The sequence below is a fragment of the Podarcis liolepis genome, assembly GCF_965112155.1.
Source record: "Podarcis liolepis genome assembly, chromosome: 10".
NCBI classification, from domain to species: domain Eukaryota; kingdom Metazoa; phylum Chordata; class Lepidosauria; order Squamata; family Lacertidae; genus Podarcis; species Podarcis liolepis.
Genome location: NC_139562.1, coordinates 47,339,729 through 47,356,485, shown reverse-complemented (window position 1 = coordinate 47,356,485; position 16,757 = coordinate 47,339,729). Strand labels below are relative to the sequence as shown.

General features: G+C 42.9%; 1 long non-coding RNA gene across 1 annotated transcript in view; it reads right to left on the bottom strand.

Moving 5' to 3' along the window:
- Positions 1–1,319: 1,319 nt before the first annotated feature.
- Positions 1,320–16,757, bottom strand: part of LOC310687990 — a 52,018-nt gene continuing 36,580 nt past the window's right edge. The window contains exon 3 of the long non-coding RNA XR_014516717.1: positions 1,320–1,417. This is a non-coding gene — a long non-coding RNA (uncharacterized lncRNA). The remainder of the gene's footprint in view (positions 1,418–16,757) is intronic.

Genomic DNA, 16,757 nt, shown 5'->3' with positions numbered 1-16,757 from the left:
TAAATTTAACTGGGTTGTTCCCATTCAGCCTGACATTTCTACCCGAAATGACAAGGTAATGTTCATGTGACATAGTTCATTACACTACACTGGCACACTGGCTGATGGTACACACTATACTAAGCACTTATTTTCTAACAAATCTCATCTTCGGAGGGTGGTTAGATTTCTGATAGTCATTCAACCTGAGAACTCTGACTGAAAGGTTTCTTCTTGCAAGGGAGAGGCTGAGATTGAGCAAGCAGGCAATATCCTATGAATACATGAAACACAGAGAGAACTATTCATGCAGTTAAACGTTACCCATCTGTACCTAATTCATTCGCTTGCTCATGGCTGATCTGCTGATTTCTGATATCCTGTAAGATAAAGTGCAGCCATGTTTATCTATCATGACAGTGCAGTCATGTTTATCTATTAGACAGCTACCATACTTGGCAATTTCCATACCTTATATTCAATCATTTATTTATTGTTATGAAAGTAACGGGGGCTATACTTATCTCTGACTTAAGAAACTGCATTGCCATTATTTCTGACCTGTGAGTTTACCTCCAGGAAATATATGTGCATGCAATTTTGCACCATCAACCTGATCTATTTTCTCATTTAAAGTTTGCTGTTGCCATTATGGTTGTTTTAAGGAAGCCCTTTGTGTAATGCATTGGAAAGCTTCTGCTTTGATAGTCATTAGCTGTACATCTGGTCAAAACCATTTCCACATGTTGGCTGTTGGAAAGAAATTTTCGCAAAAAAGCGTAACCCATGGCTCGGCGGAGTATTAGTGAAATGTTTCAGTTATTCGCTGCCATTTAAAAAATGTCCACACGGGCTTGTCGGCGCAGCTTTTGAAATGTAACAAATTAATATCCTTACTTTGTTTTAATATGTGGACAGATGGTGTGAATAGGGTTGAGCAGTGCACAGTGGCGTCCCTTGGCTTGTCAAGACTTATTTACAGCACAGGAGTTGTCCTCTGATGGCTGATTATCTGCTTCATTTAGTAGGAGGGAAATTAACCTCTGGTTTCCATGCTGATGACTCAGCAGGTAGTATACCACTAATGCTAAAAAATAGGACCAGAAAGGCATTGGTCTTCAACCCTAACAAGACCCATTAAGGAGCCAAATTGCTTTATTAAACCCAGGAGATAGAAGCAATAATTTCAGACCAGTAGTTAGAAATAATAAAGTTTGCGGGAGAAAGATGAAGGATATTAATTTTGCCACTATGCATAACCCCCAAAATTGCATTATTTCAGGTGCCTACTAATTTTACACATTTCAGCAAATGAAGATAGTTGAAATAGACATGCCTACTAAGTTAAAAAAGGAAGCAGGGGGAATACAGAAGCTTATATATTTTTCTGCAGCTACAGTCCCTTCTGTTTTCTGGTATGCCTCAGCATAACATAGATCTGGGGAAAACCAAAGTAGTCTTTTATATAAAACAGCTTGATGCTAAGCATACTGGATGTACAATTCTTGATGCTGGGATAATAATAGGAAAGCAGCAATCATCTGGCTCACACTGCAGATTAAATTGTCACTAAACTGAACCCCTAACAGTCATATTTGGGAACTAACCACAATGAGTCTGACCCTAATTTGACTCAGCTAAACAGAATATGAAGACTGAGACCTAGTCTAAAAGGTCATTTATGGTACAGATTTACTCTTTCCAGTTTAAAACAAATTCACATGGGGATGTCCAACCACACAACCTCTTCCCAAACTAGACCTTCCTCCAATGTCCCTTGCACAGCTGAATGGGTAACTGAGCTAGCTCATGTCTATAGGTATGGACCTTTCCCCTCTGGCCTGCTGCTATGCCATAAATACAGGCCCACTCCATGGCTTCAGCATTGCTGTTGTTGACTGGCTTCCCCATGTTCTATTATTGAGTTCTACTGATTTTCTCATTGCTGCGGACAGAGTTCAGCCTCTGGTTGATGGGGTTGCGATCATTTGAGCTGGGCAATGTGTGTTTCCCGATGCCACCATTGCTAGTCCCATCTACATACAGCAAATGTCATTGACTACAGTTCCCAAGTTTCTTGACTGTTGGCCATGCTGGCTGGGACTGAAGGGAATTGTAGTCCAACAATAGCTGGAGGGCACTATGGTACCTGTCAATGGATGATACTTTTTGCCCACATTGCTGCCTGTCCAAAATGGTTGAAGGGAATGTCTGGGAGACCAGGACATTGCTGTGTCACCTGCATGGCAAATTTCCCGACACTCACCACAGGACAGTTTGGGAGAAAAAGCACCTAAGTTTTCCAGGAATATAATCTGGAAAGTGGAAGCAGCTGATGTATGGACATACTCCTTTGTATAACTCAGCTGCAATGCATTCCAACCTATGAAAAGCATTTAGTCCAGCTAAATATTTTTACAACAGTTTAAGGCACAAGCCCAAATGTTTACACAATAGGTGATAACATGCCTGTCAACTGTCCCACTTTGAGCAGGATGCCCCAGAATTACAGAAGTCACCCCGGCTTCTGATTGGATCCCAGGATGTCCTGTTTCAGCTCCTGCAAGAGTGCGGCCCCCCAAAGTGTCCTGATTTGGGGGGGGTGGACACGTGTGCTCTCGTGCGAGTCACCTGGCTCCTGCGGAAGCGCGGCCCCAAAAGACACACAACCCCATTTTCCTCTGCAGCATGTTGCAAGGTATGTGATAAGACCACATGGACATAATTTTGTTACACAAAGGTAATATGTAGGAAGGAAAGAAAAGGCCCCAGCCAGATATGACAACAGTAATATCTGATGGTTAGTACAGGATTCCTGCCTCTGTAGCTTTTGTTTTGGGTTAACTAGGACATTTGCCACATGTTAATTTGAACTGAATGCAGATTAAATTATCATAGCATGTTTTGTGTGCATAGAACGGTTCCACAAAATCTCCAGTTTAGATGCCACAGGTCATATCTCATTATATAGTATTAATAATAATAATATATTTATACCCCGCCCATCTGGCTGGGTTTCCCCAGCCACTCTGGACGGCTCACAGCATATATCAGAACATACTAAAACATTCAACATAAAAAATTCCTGATACAGGGCTGCCTTTAGATGTCTTCTAAAAGTCAGATAGTTGTTTATTTCCTTGACATCTGATGGGAGGGCGTTCCACAGGGTGGGCGCCACTACTGAGAATGCCCTCTGCCTGGTTCCCTGCAACCTCACTTCTTGCAGTGAGGGAAACACCAGAAGGCCCTCGAAGCTGGACCTCAGTGTCTGGGCTGAATGGTGGTGGTGGAGATGCTCCTTCAGGTATACTGGTCCAAGGCCATTTAGGTCTTTAAATATCAGTATCAACACTTTGAATTGTGCTCTGAAATGTACTGGGAGCCAATGTAGGTCTTTCAGGACCGGTGTTATATGGTCTCGGCAGCCACTCCCATTAAACCAACTCATGAGTAACCTGCAACAAAGCACTAGCATACCCACAGTTGAATAAGAAGAGAAATCGAGATTCTATATCTCTTATCCTATAAAATATACCAATGTCCTATCACAGTTCCTGGTGCCTCTTATTGACGTTTATAGATGATGCTGGTGTTGGGTTCCATTCACAGGATATACAGTGGACCCTCTGGATACGAATGTAATTCATTCTAGGAGTTCATACGTACCCCGAAAAATCTGCAAGTAGAGGCGCTGCTTCAGCGCACGCGCGCAGCGTGATAAAGCACTTCGGTGCATGTGTGAGGGGCACAGAGCGCTTCTGCGCATGCACGTGTGGTGAAACCCGGAAGAATACACTTCCGGGTTTGCCGCGTTCACAACCCGAAAGTTACAAGGTCCACTGTACACTTGAAGCATCAAAAAGGAAAGCATTTATTTCCACTGAGTACAAACTGTTTTATTGAGGGGGTAAGAGTACCAATTAGTCCAGAGTAGGTCTGGAGAGATGTAGCATTTATAATGGCTGCTCTTCGGGGAGGGGGGGAACGCTGAGGGAAATCATGCTCGTAAACAGCAGATGGGAGTTTTAAACTAACTTCTAAAAATTGTCTCGAGGAATTAAAAAAAAATGTAGGAAGCTCAGGGATTCTTGTTATGAAAACAGCCTCAGGGTGTTTGTTCTCAGAAGGCTTTCAGTCATTACACCAAAGGGTTTTTTAAAACCTATGCTGTTCTTTGAAATCAAATGTGAAGTTCAAAGGTTATGCAAATCTTTTATGTGGTGTGTGGGGAGGGGACATACAGATGAGATTTTAGGCTTCTTCCTTGGCACACTTCTGTTTATTCCGTTCTCTCACACATTTCCTCAGAGGAAAATCCAGGGCCGCCAAAAGCACAAACTGCAATGAAAGCACCTCAAAAATGAAAGCTTGGTTAATCAGGCCACTTGATCCTTACTGCATACAATTAAAAATGTTGCAATGCAGATTCTTCCACGTAGCTTCCAGTGTTGTTAGCTCCCTTAGGAGATTCCTGAGCAGGGTTTTTGTTTTGTTTTGTTTTTAAACCCTCTAAGGTTGTTCATTAATTGTTTTGACTAAAGCCTCAAATTCAGCAAGTCACACTGCATATTATGGATCTCAGGTGCAGAGCAGGTTCAGAAAGCCTTCTAGGACACAGAATCATAGATTAAGAGTCTCATGCTCAACCAACTACGCGATCCATGAGCCACCATCACGATGGGTGCAGGACAGAAAAAAAAAGAAAGTGTGTGTGATTTTAATTTGTAATTCACTGTGATTTAATAGGATAGTTTTTGGAATAAGTCATCTTGATACTTTTTTTGTATAGGGGATAAATAAGTGCAGTAAGTAGCAATAACAATTTAGAGAGAAAATTGTGTGCAAGTTGTTGTTGTTGTTGTTAAAAAAATACTAATTAATGTGGAAACAGGATTGAACAGGCTTATGAATGAACATGTGAATGGACTAGATGATGCTTGTGTTCCCTTCCAACTCGACAATTTTATGATTCCATGTGTGAAACTGACATGGACTTAAAATAGAAATAAAGGGTCACCAATGAGGTGCTCATGGGTACCAGTGTGCCCACCAATATCTCCTACAGTACCTAGTAAATATCCCCTCAAAAAAACACAATGCATGAGAGACTGTTTTCTCTTCCTGCTTGGCCTCTCCTGCAATGAACATGTCCCCTTAAGCATTCTCACCTTTCATTCATTCAATGCTATGGCAGGGCACACACACACACACACAAAAACCTTCCCTCCTGATCAGAGGAAAGATGCAAAGCATTTCTCTCTGTGAACAAGGGCAGAGGTGCACGACTCTTTCACACTGAGAAAAGAGCAAGCACACACCATTTTGTGGCTGATATCCACAGCACTTCCTCAAAATTCCGAATGTGCCCACTGGCCGAAAAAGATTGGTGACTCCAGAAATAGAGTGATCTGTCCTTCTTTACTTTCTCTTATCTCTTAGTTCTATCTCACTCCACCCTGTTCCAATCCATTTTATGCTGCATCCCCCCCCCCCACTAGAATAGCACTGGTCTTCACAAGAGATTTTAAGCCTCCCCCACAGCATCTGTGCTAAAGCCACACTTTAGGCATGAAAATTCAAATGCAGTTTATTTTGGGAAAGGTTTTTTTTTTTTAAGAGCTATAAAACACAACTGGTACAGTTACTATACAGAATAAGAAAATGCAGACTATGACACCTGAAACATTTTAAAAAGATATATAACCACTTTCCAGTGGGACGTGTAATGGCTCCTTGCTTTCACATTTCCAACAAAGTAACTGGATTCAACTAGGAAGGAAACCCTGAAATGTAAGGGTATCCAGCATCTCTTAGCTGTTTTACAGAAATGCTTATGTCCAGTCCAGTTAAAATAACCACCGCCACCCATTTTTCATCCCCTGCCATGTATTTCTGAATTTCAGGGAAGCCATTCTGTGGAAATAATCCCAACATCTTCAAAAACATTAAGTGCAATAATAACTTTTAAACTGTAGTGTACCACCCTTTCTCTGAAGCAATATTTCTTAAACCATAAATGCACAAACAGAATCAATAGATTCTACGCAATTTTTCCTTATTCTAGTTATAGTGGTACCTTGGTTCGCATACACCTTGGTTTGCATACACCTTGGTTTGGATTACAAACACATCAAACCCGGAAGTGCATGTCCCGGTTTGCAACCTTTTTTTATTTATTTATTACAACCAATTTTGGGGGGATTACAAACACAAAATATTTGGAGGCCCCATTGGTGAAAGCACACCTTGGGTTACAACCTGTTTTTGTTTACAAACGGACCTCTGGAATCAGTGACATAGCGTGGGTTGTCAGCACCCGGGGCAAGGCAAGTAATTTGCGCCCCCTAACCCGTGGATTTGCGCCCCCTAACCCCCAGATGTTGCACCCGGTGCGGCCGCCCCCCCCTGCACCCCCCACGCTACGCCAATGTCTGGAATGGATTATGGTTGTAAACCAAGGTATCACTGTATTAATTTTCTGTTTTCAGGCATTTTTTATTATCTGCCATCCCAACCTTGTCTAATGCACTGGAGGGGTTTAGGAGGAGCCATATCTACCCCTCTGCCAGGCTCCACTCATGGGGGGGACACCACCCAAAACACTGGTGGGTGGCAGCTCCTGCTAGTGTTTTCTCAGTTAGTAGTCACCAGCATAAAACTCAATATTTCTGGGGTGGGGAAGGGTACAGAGCTGGATTGGCCAAGGATCTGCTAGATCATAAGCCAGGCCAGCAATGCGCCAGATCTGGGCCTCTCTGCTATGCCAAGATGGAGCTGGCACCATGAAAACATGCCCCTCTTCTGCCCTGGCAGCAGCTGCCATGTTGAACTTTGCATGTGGCCATAGCTCCACCACTCTGTTCATCCCCACTGCTCCCAGATGGAAGTTATGATTTTTACCCAACAAAACAACTAGAGGGTACTATCCCATACTATCCTAACAATTCATACACATTTTCTTGTGGGCCCATCACTACCACAAAAAATGTCACAAAAAATAGTTGAACTTCATAATTACAGTGGTACCTCGGGTTACAAACACCTCAGGTTACAAACACTTCAGGTTACAGACTCCGCTAACCCGGAAGTAGTACCTCGGGTTAAGAATTTTACCTCAGGATGAGAAGAGAAATCAGATGCCAGTAGTGTGGCAGCAGTGGGAGGCCCCATTAGCTAAAGTGGTACCTCAGGTTAAGAACGGTTTCATGTTAAGAACAGACCTCCGGTTGGAATTAAGTTTGCAATCAGAGGTACCACTGTACTGTTAAGGCCAAGACTGAAATGCAAATTCAGTAAATATATACACAGTTCTAAATGCCATTATTAAACATCACCATTTCCCATCACCATTCTAGCTAGTAGCAAAGAAATTAAGTTTTAGCCATTGTTATACAGCACAGCTTCTTGGAGATTTCCCAGAGAGGAATATCTGTCATTCCATTTTAATATACTTTAGTAATATTGACAGGCAAAGCATCCCTGTGCTATTTGCCAGAAGAACTATCTATGTGAATATCCCACCCACCAATGTAGAGCAAGGATCCTAATTATTTGCAGCATGTCTTTGCCCAATTGTCAGCTAAGAATATCTGGGCTCATCTGGGTTCAGAATAGGTAACCCATGAATAATTCCCAACAGGGGTCAGTGGCATTTGAGATAGACTGAAAGCTTTGATCAGAAAGGAGCAACAGGCCCTGGAATATAGGTGCTGTTTAGACTAGGAATGGAAGCAGCCCTCCAAAAGGCTGTCATCAGCCCCAGAGAGTATGGTGAATGGTACGGGATGATGGGAGTTGTAGTCCAGCAAGATCTGCTTTGCCACAGTTCCCCCCCATCCCTGATTTAGAAGCTGAATGTAAGCCCTGGCAATAGTAATACAATGGGACTTCTATTCTAAAGACAGACAGAAGAGGATAGCATTGGCATTGGCACTTCAGAGAGCTTCAAATAATATTTATGCATGGGTTAGAGATGTTCTTGTAACAAAACACAGAGGCCAACACAAAGGTATTGGGACAAGTGGACTCTTCACCTCTGATTGGCATGTGGTGACTTTGTCCCAATATGGATACACTGGGACATTTTTTATACGGAGAAATAATTTGGGACTTATAAGCATTTTGGTACTCACACTCAGTTTGAAATCAGTCTCATTATACTTCAGCTCATCCCCAATAAAGCTTTGGGTTGGAATACTTAAACTCATTTTCAGTTGCTGTTTTTTTACCTTTCCACATGTTTTATGTTTTTAAGCGCTTTCCCCAGCATTTTTACACTTTTAAACTCAACTCAGTTTTAATTAGAATTGAGAATACTTATTCCTGTGCTTTACCTGTTTTATACGTAAGCACCTAGAAAACTTTAGCGATGCTTTCTTTAACTTGGGTTTATAACTTCAGGTAATGTGCAGAATAGTCAATTATTCAACAGCTTTTGTCTTCAGCACTCAGAATCAAGCAGCATACACAAAGCTATCAGTTAACAGACTATGCTGGTGGTCCAGTTAACCATTCTGCTTGCTATTTTTGCAGCGTCAGCTTTGTCAACTGTGTGACTTTTGTTTTATCTTGAGTTTATTTTGCATTTCATCTCATGCTATCAGCCAAGGTAAACATATAAGTTCTTGCAGATGCGCATGTAATCACCCAGTGCACATGCACAAACTCCAAACCACAGACAGCATCAGTGATACTTGAATGGGATCTATTCTGCAGCTGCCTATTCCACTAGCCTTAGTCATTCTGTTATTTTTTAGATAGGTAACCACATTGAATAGTTATTGCACTAGAAGCCATTATCAGCCTCACACACATGTAGAGTAATCCTATACATGTTTACTTGGAAACAAGTTTCACTGCTTTAAGTGGGGCTTACTCCCTGGTAAATGTACAAAGGATTGCAGGCTAAATGCTCCAGTATATAAAATGTGAAGTTCTGTTAGATGCAGAATAACAGATTCAACCAATGATGAAGAAATTTATCTTTGGCCATTTGGCTATCATATTAAACAAGAAGAGGGAAATTCTCTCCGTCCCGGTGCGGCAAGATAGGCACTGCCTCCTCGCCGCTATCAAAAGCATTCTCAGTCACAAAATGAGGGTATATCACAGCAGCAAACACTCCCAAAGCCATCGCAAATAGCTCTAGTTGTTCATTATCTGTTACAGGAAAGCTTACTTCTCCCCAGTACTGGTTTTACAAGGCCAGAATTCTGTCAAAGTGCTTATACTCTGCAGAATACTGCAAGATGTATGGTTTCTATCAAGTATCTCAACTTGTAATAGTACCCATATGTGCTCTTCCAAGCTAACCTGCTAATGCTGAGACCACCATCACTCGCAGAGTTGGGCAGAATGACTAATATAAATGATGAGTGTATATCATTTAGATTGGTTCTAGTCCACATAATGTCAAACCGCCAACTTGGCCTTGGTCTGAAGCATCTGGAGGATTCTTTGGTAGATGTCAGAGACAGGCAGGAGTCTGAAGGACGGGCAGAGGAGGTAGGAGGGCGGGAGGATGAGCTAAGGAAAAGAGCCAGTGATTTGCAGGTTCCTGTGCCACCTGTGGGCAGGAGGAAGAGGAAGAAGCTGGGGAGTCAGAGACAGGAGAAGAGGAAGCGAAGGATGGGGGATGTGTGGCACACCATTGCTCCAACTGCTGGTACAGAGCACAGGTCTGAAGAAGGTGATGCCCAGCTGGCTATTTAGCAGGAGCGGTGCATGTGATTCTTGCATCTTAGGAACTGATGTAATCTAGTGCTTTGCCAATAAAAAAACCTAAACTTCCAATCACATGTTCTCCTTGGGGGTTCTGGGTATGCTCTGGACAATAAGATACATTAGGGCTGCTGGTGTGGACCCCAATAGGTAATTAAAATATGACATTAAGCACATCCATCTCTCAAGCATAGGCATCTTTCTGTGTGCAATTTTGCCTAATATACACATGCTTGCAGAGGAATTTCCCCCAATATAATGAATTTGTATGTTATTTGCACAAATACAGTCGTACCTTGGATCCCAAATGCCTTGGTTCCTGAACGATCAAAACCCGGAAGTGAGTGTTCCAGTTTTTGAATGATTTTCGGAAGCCAAATGTCCAGCGCGGCTTCTGTGACTTTCGATTCCTGCAGCCAATCAGAAGCCGCGCTTTGGTTTCCGAGTGTTTTGGAAGTCAGAAGGACTTCCGGAACAGATTCTGTTTGACTTCCAAGGAACGACTGTATATGCAATTTTATGCACACTTCACACTAGCATAAGCATTGCTGCACACATTGCTGAAAAAACACATTACAAAATTCAGAGGATTTCAAGACATGGCTGTGTTTTGGTTCTTTTGTTTCAGAAAGTGTGGGTATGGCAGGTTCATCTTTAATGCTAACTGAATTGTTATTTCCCCACCACTCCTAAAGTAGGAGTCTGTGGCTTCCATGTTTTGCAGAAATGCATAGCTTACTTCTGCAGATTACATGTGGAATATTGCTTGGTTCATATAATTCATTCAGAGCATAGCTCTTGGATTTTTGCAGTATGGCTGTCAGGTTTAGTGCTTCTCCCACACAAGACATGGAATGCTGGCAGTTGAGGTTTATTTCTCAATAACAGTCAAGCTTCCACAACTCATCCTTCGCCGTCGGAATCAGTTGACTCAACTGGCTTCTGACCCCTCCCAAGGCCAGATATACGCCATGACCTCCCCTGCCTCCTGCTGGCCCACATCTGCTCTAATCGCTTGCTCTGCCTCCTACTTCTTGGAGACTCAGGTGCAGCCAATTCCTCCTCCTCTGGAGATTCCTCTCTGCTGAGAGTGTCCCTGACAATGGATAATGCACACCGCTCTGCAAATCACTCTAGTTTTTACTTTCATCCTCACATGACCCTTTTCCTCTCCCTGGCCATGAGAGAACTGTGCCCACCTTGCAAGGTCCCTGCTTTTATTGAACAGCTCCTCCTCTGTTCTTTGACACAAGTGTTATGGAGAGGCTTGCTATTTTGGTGTTTGATCTGAATCACAAAAGCAGCACTGCTTTGGCTCTCCTCCAGTCATATCTGAAGCCAAATGCATTGCTTACAAACAATGCCTTCAGGCAAAAAAAGGAATTTGGTTCTGCAACACAAAGCTGCTGCTTTCTGAGACTTGGAAAAGCAGGCATGCCCAACCATCTCTGTTTTAAATGGCCAGTTGCAAGTTGTAGTGCAAGAAGGAACAGCAGCATTTAGTTTGTGAAGCACTTTATACCAAAAAAAAAAAATGCTTTCAATAATTAAACAATACAAGGCAGGAGACAGGAGTACACTCTCAGTGAGCCAGAGATGTACTGTAGGGCAGACAGGTGTATTCAACTGGGATGGAGACGTGTCAGTTCTGAAGAATTAAGACGTGGTCAGCTAAACTAAGGATACAATGGCAAGGGAAGTTATGTTTTCACCTCTGGAATCTCTGAGGCAAATAATAAGCATTGGGTTGGCAGGAGGCCATGTTTGAGGGAGAAAATGGCACAGCTTCTGACTTGACACCTAGTCCTAAGAAGTGGTCAGTGGCCAATTCTTTGGGGTTGTGCTAGAGCTGCTGTTTGCCATGTGTATTTATTTAGAATAACGTGGTACCTTTGGTTAGGAACTTATTTCGTTCCTGAGGTCCGTTCTTAACCTGAAACTGTTCTTACCCTGTGGTACTGTACCACTTTATCTAATGGGGCCTCCCGCTGCCGCCTCCACGCAATTTATGTTCTCATCCTGAGGTAAAGTTCTTAACCCAAGGTACTACTTCCGGGTTAGCGGAGTCTGTAACCCGAAGTGTTTGTAACCTGAGGTGTTTGTAACCCAAGGTAACACTGTATAAAGAAGGCTGGAGAACTGGATCTGAAAGTGGTATCCTGTGGTGGCTCATACCCATTGGGATTGTAGGTGAGAAGTCAGAGGGTAGACAATTCCAGCTCTCCCCTCACATCTACCTCACTGCTGAGTTCTGCAAGGGCAACACTGAAGAAGAGGAAGTTGACAGGCATTGCCACCCCCCTGGACTGCTTATAACTAAGCCTGAAAGCAGATGAGGGCTAGCTGAGTACAGACTGAGGCTGGTGGAGCAGTGGACCCATTCACTCTTATGGAGCAGCGTCCACTGGGAGCAGCCACATAGGATGCCACATAAGTGACAAAGTACAGAACTCCCCCGTTAAGCGTGCATTAATTCAAAGGTGATTTGCTTCCTTCTGCATTCATTGGCAGCCTTCCAAGCTCTCAGTCTGGTTACCAGGATGTGTTCTGGGGGGTTTTCTTGCTGAAGCACTGGGGGAAAAATGCTGGCAAGAGCAGACTAACAAAAGCTGAGGATGGCACAGATACTTCAAGCAACGCATTACAGCTCCTCGTTTCATTTGGAAAGGGATCTAAAATAAAAGTGCCAAACTCTTAATGCCTTTATACAAAACTGTGGCAGAGGCACACTTGGAATCCTGTGCCCACTTCCAGTAGCGGCATTTCAAAAAAGGAGATTTTAAAGCTGGGGAAAGGGGGGGGGGTTGAAATCTGAGAGATCAAGAGGCTGAAACAACTCCTCTGTGAGGGTGAACTACGCTGTTGGGACATCTTCATTTTGAAGAAGAGACAAGGGCAGGAGACCTGATAGAGAAAACTCATGTAGAGTCAGATTTTCCTTGAGTCAGAAAATTCCTTGAGTCATTCCTTGAGTCAGAACAACTGAATCTGTATCCACTGCCATGGTTTATGAGTAGGGGATTCGAGATTTCACGGTCCTGCCCCTGTTACCATTTGCCGATTGCCATGGGACTTGGGGTGTGTGTGAATTTTTGGAAGACACCTGTGTGTGAATTTGTTTTATGTGTGTAGATCAGTGCACGCCGACCAACGCATAGTCTTTGCAGTAAGGCCGGCAGATTCTTATCTGCTGCAGCCTTCATCTGCCTTCACAGCCGTTGTAACATGCTGCTCGTTATCTTCCACCTATTCTGCCATTGAGGACATCTTGGATCATTCTTGGTCTAACTCCTCCCCTTTGACCTTACTGCCTTAGGGGACCCTGCTGGGAGTAGGAGACTCACGACGGCTTCGCTCACAAGGGTCAGAGAAACGTGCAGGCCCACTCACCATGACAAGGTGATAATCCAGCGAGTGAGCCTATCACACAATACTAGAACCTAGATAGTAGAAGCTGAATAGTAGATGGTTGGTTGATGCGGATGATGATGCTTTTATTTATACCCAACCTTTTCCCTTGGGCAGGGACTCAGCTATAGGAGAGCCACAGCAGGGATGTGGTAAGGTGAAGATTGGATTCGTGAGCTGTTGCCCACCAGTACAACCATTATGATGTGAGTTTAATTTGTACCTATTAACAGCTTTCCCCACCAGAAAGCACCAAGGTTGTGGAGGGCTGTCAGTGCTGAATCAGGTCCCTTATAATGCATTCAACTTTGTGATGTGAATAACCGATGTCACAGTCGGAATATAACTACGTTTAAAGTAAGCATCAGGGTACTTAAAGTGAGCAGCAGCGGAAACAACCAACTTGGTATGAATAAGTCTCTTTCCTGCCCACACTCTCATTTGCTGGTTCATTAATTTGCAGTGCCCAGAAAATGTGAACATACAAGGTTAATCCTTCCAGCCTTCTGTTTGTATCCTAAGCCTGTACAGGACGATACTTCACATGCCACAGTCCTCTCTTGAACTGTGAATACACTGTGGAGTCTATCACTAGAAAAACAAATGTTGACATTTTATTTGTGACAACAGCCACTGTTTAAGTGGCAAATTCTGGAATGTGAAAGATATACAAAGAGAGGGGGGTAATGGCCACATATGTCAAGTTGCTACTGCGATTTCAGGAACATTATCCAAAGCAAGACTAAAAAATAAAATCCTTTGACACTTTGGAAAAAAACCACACACACCTTGAAATGAAAAACAAAATTAAAGTCATATTAGGCTTTGCATTTCTTCAAACCACTTACTCAGCATCAGTCTGATGGGCTTTGTGGAATGATTCAAAAAGAAGTTGCTTCAAGACTGCTGTTTTAACACTGATAAGGAAGCAAAATAAAGAAAAGAGTGAAGATGATAGTTGGGCACAAACAAGTGACAGGCAATCTAAAGGTGAGAAAGAAGTTATTTAAGGTACAGCGGTTGGAAGGACAATCTAGTGACATGAACGCAGCAAAGACAACCTGAACTTTAGATCTCGAGTGTTGCGGGAAAAACATTTTAGTTATAAAAGCAATTGGTTTAAGAAGGGATCTGCCGAAGAAATGAATTAAAACTGTGTTCAAAGAAGACATCCAGTATAATGCCTGTTCTCTACAGAGGCATAAACTAGGCAGCCAACAGGTGTCCCCCCCCCGCCCCCAGACCCTTCAGCTGTTGTTGGTTTTGAAAAAAAGACAATAAAGGTCAAAATACTGATTCAGTACAACTCACGTGACTGCCAAGCTTTTAAAAGATGTGTTTGATACAAGCAAGAATCATGTCTTCCTTTTGAGATTCTGTCTGTTAAACCTGTGAGCTCAGGGGCAAAAATCATAGCAAACCTGATATTTTACTAAATATCATTTGATTACTTAGGCTGATTTTGGAATCACAGTTATAAACATTTGATTTTCAAGAATGCCATCTTATCTTGTATTCTAACACACTGATTTTGGGAGAGGGTTGTAATTGCAGTCTTAACCTTTGCTTCCTACAGGTAACAGACTCTTATAAGGATCAAATTGTGTTTTATCAAGACCATTGCAAAAGTAGTAGTAGTAGTAGTAGTAGTAGTAGTAGTAGTAGTAATTTATTATTTATACCCCGCCCATCTGGCTGGGTTTCCCCAGCCACTCTGGGCGGCTTCCAAAAGAATATTAAAATACTATGATACATCAAACATTAAAAGCTTCCCTAAACAGGGCTGCCTTCAGATGTCTTCTAAAAGTCTGGTAGTTGTTGTTCTCTTTGACATCTGGTGGGAGGGCGTTCCACAGGGAGGGCGCCACTACCGAGAAGGCCCTCTGCCTGGTTCCCTGTAACTTGGCTTTTTGCAGTGAGGGAACTGCCAGAAGGCCCTCGGTGCTGGACCTCAGCGTCCGGGTAGAACGATGGAGGTGGAGACGCTCCTTCAGGTATACTGGACCGAGGCCGTAAGGTCAGCACCAACAGTAGTAGTAGTAGTAGTAATAATAATAATAATAATAATAATAATAATAATAATAATAGAGGAGGAGGAGTTTGGATTTGATATCCCGCTTTATCACTACCCTAAGGAGTCTCAAAGCGACTAACAATCTCCTTTCCCCTCCTCCCCCACAACAAACACTCTGTAAGGTGAGTGAGGCTGAGAGTCTTCAGAGAAGTGTGACTAGCCCAAGGTCACCCAGCAGCTGCATGTGGAGGAGCAGGGAAGCGAGCCCGGTTCACCAGAGTACGAGTCCACTGCTCTTAACCACTACACCACACTGGCTCTGGTAGTTGTTGTTGTTGTTATTTGTACCCCACTCATCTGACTGGGTTGCCCCAACCACTCTGGGCAACTTCCATCAGAAATAAAAACATAATAAAACATAAAACAGTTAAAAATTCCCTCTACAGGGCTGTATAAGTAGGGTAGACCTCTTCACTTCAAGTATGCCCTTATATCTGAACTTGGAACAAAATCTGGTGGTGCTAATGGAGGCACACAACTTTTTATTATTATTTATTGTTACTCTTGCTATTAAACGTGGAATACTGTGAGAGCGTATATTGCACATGCAAAGTGATGATGCATCTGTGGTGAAAACTGGAGTCATCTCCCTCCTAAGAAATGGTGCCTAGGAATTCACTGCAACCGACCTCTTGGGAACTGTGCCTGGATTAAACCTAAATTGTTTTGACAATGTTTATTACTGATTTAGCTTTCTAATCATCTTATGCAAATAGGGTTGTTTGGGAAGAGAACAAACCTAACCGCTTCATGCTATCCAAGGCCATCATCATAATAAGGTACATTCTCTCATACTCCTGCAATGTAACAAAGCAGTTTGCTATTTGTCCTTGTCAAGTGGGAAGCATGAACAGCACAGCTGACTGTCCATTCGTGGCAAAAATTTGCATCATGTGAACAAAGTTCTTTAATACCACTCCTCTCTGATTTGGCAAGCTGGAAAGATAACACTCTGGTGGATATATGTCCATTCTGCACATCTATGTACATGTTTTCATATGGATGTATATGTGTTGATGTGTTATGTACTGAGTTGAATAGGATCCAAAATGCAGCAGTCTGATTGGTCCTAGAACAATAGGATTCAGAATGCAGCAGCCTGATTGGTCCTAGAACAATGCAGCAGTATGATTGGTCTGCAGGAGCCACCCAATCCAGCTCCAGATGGAAGTGAATCCACAACCTGATTGGCCCACAGGAGAATCCCGGAATTAGCCAATCACATGCAGCCCATTGTGTAAATAATGTGTATAAAACAGATACTTTGGGGGGACATTCATTCCTCCTCACCACTATGAGCTGAATAAAGAGCATGAAATCCACTCTCGACTCTGAGTATATTTCATGATGTATGCAGAGTGGATTAGGATTTCTGCTCTGATACAAAAATAAGGATACGGGGTGAGATCCGTCAGGCATCTGCAAGCTCAGCAGTGCTTCTCCTTCCTTCCAGCCCCTTTCCATCCCACCATTCACCCCCCAAAACCTTTCCCAAAGGGTCTGAGACCTTCTATAGCCATTTTTGGGAGTGCATGGGGGACAGGAGAGGGGAGAAGAAAAATCAGAAGTCCCA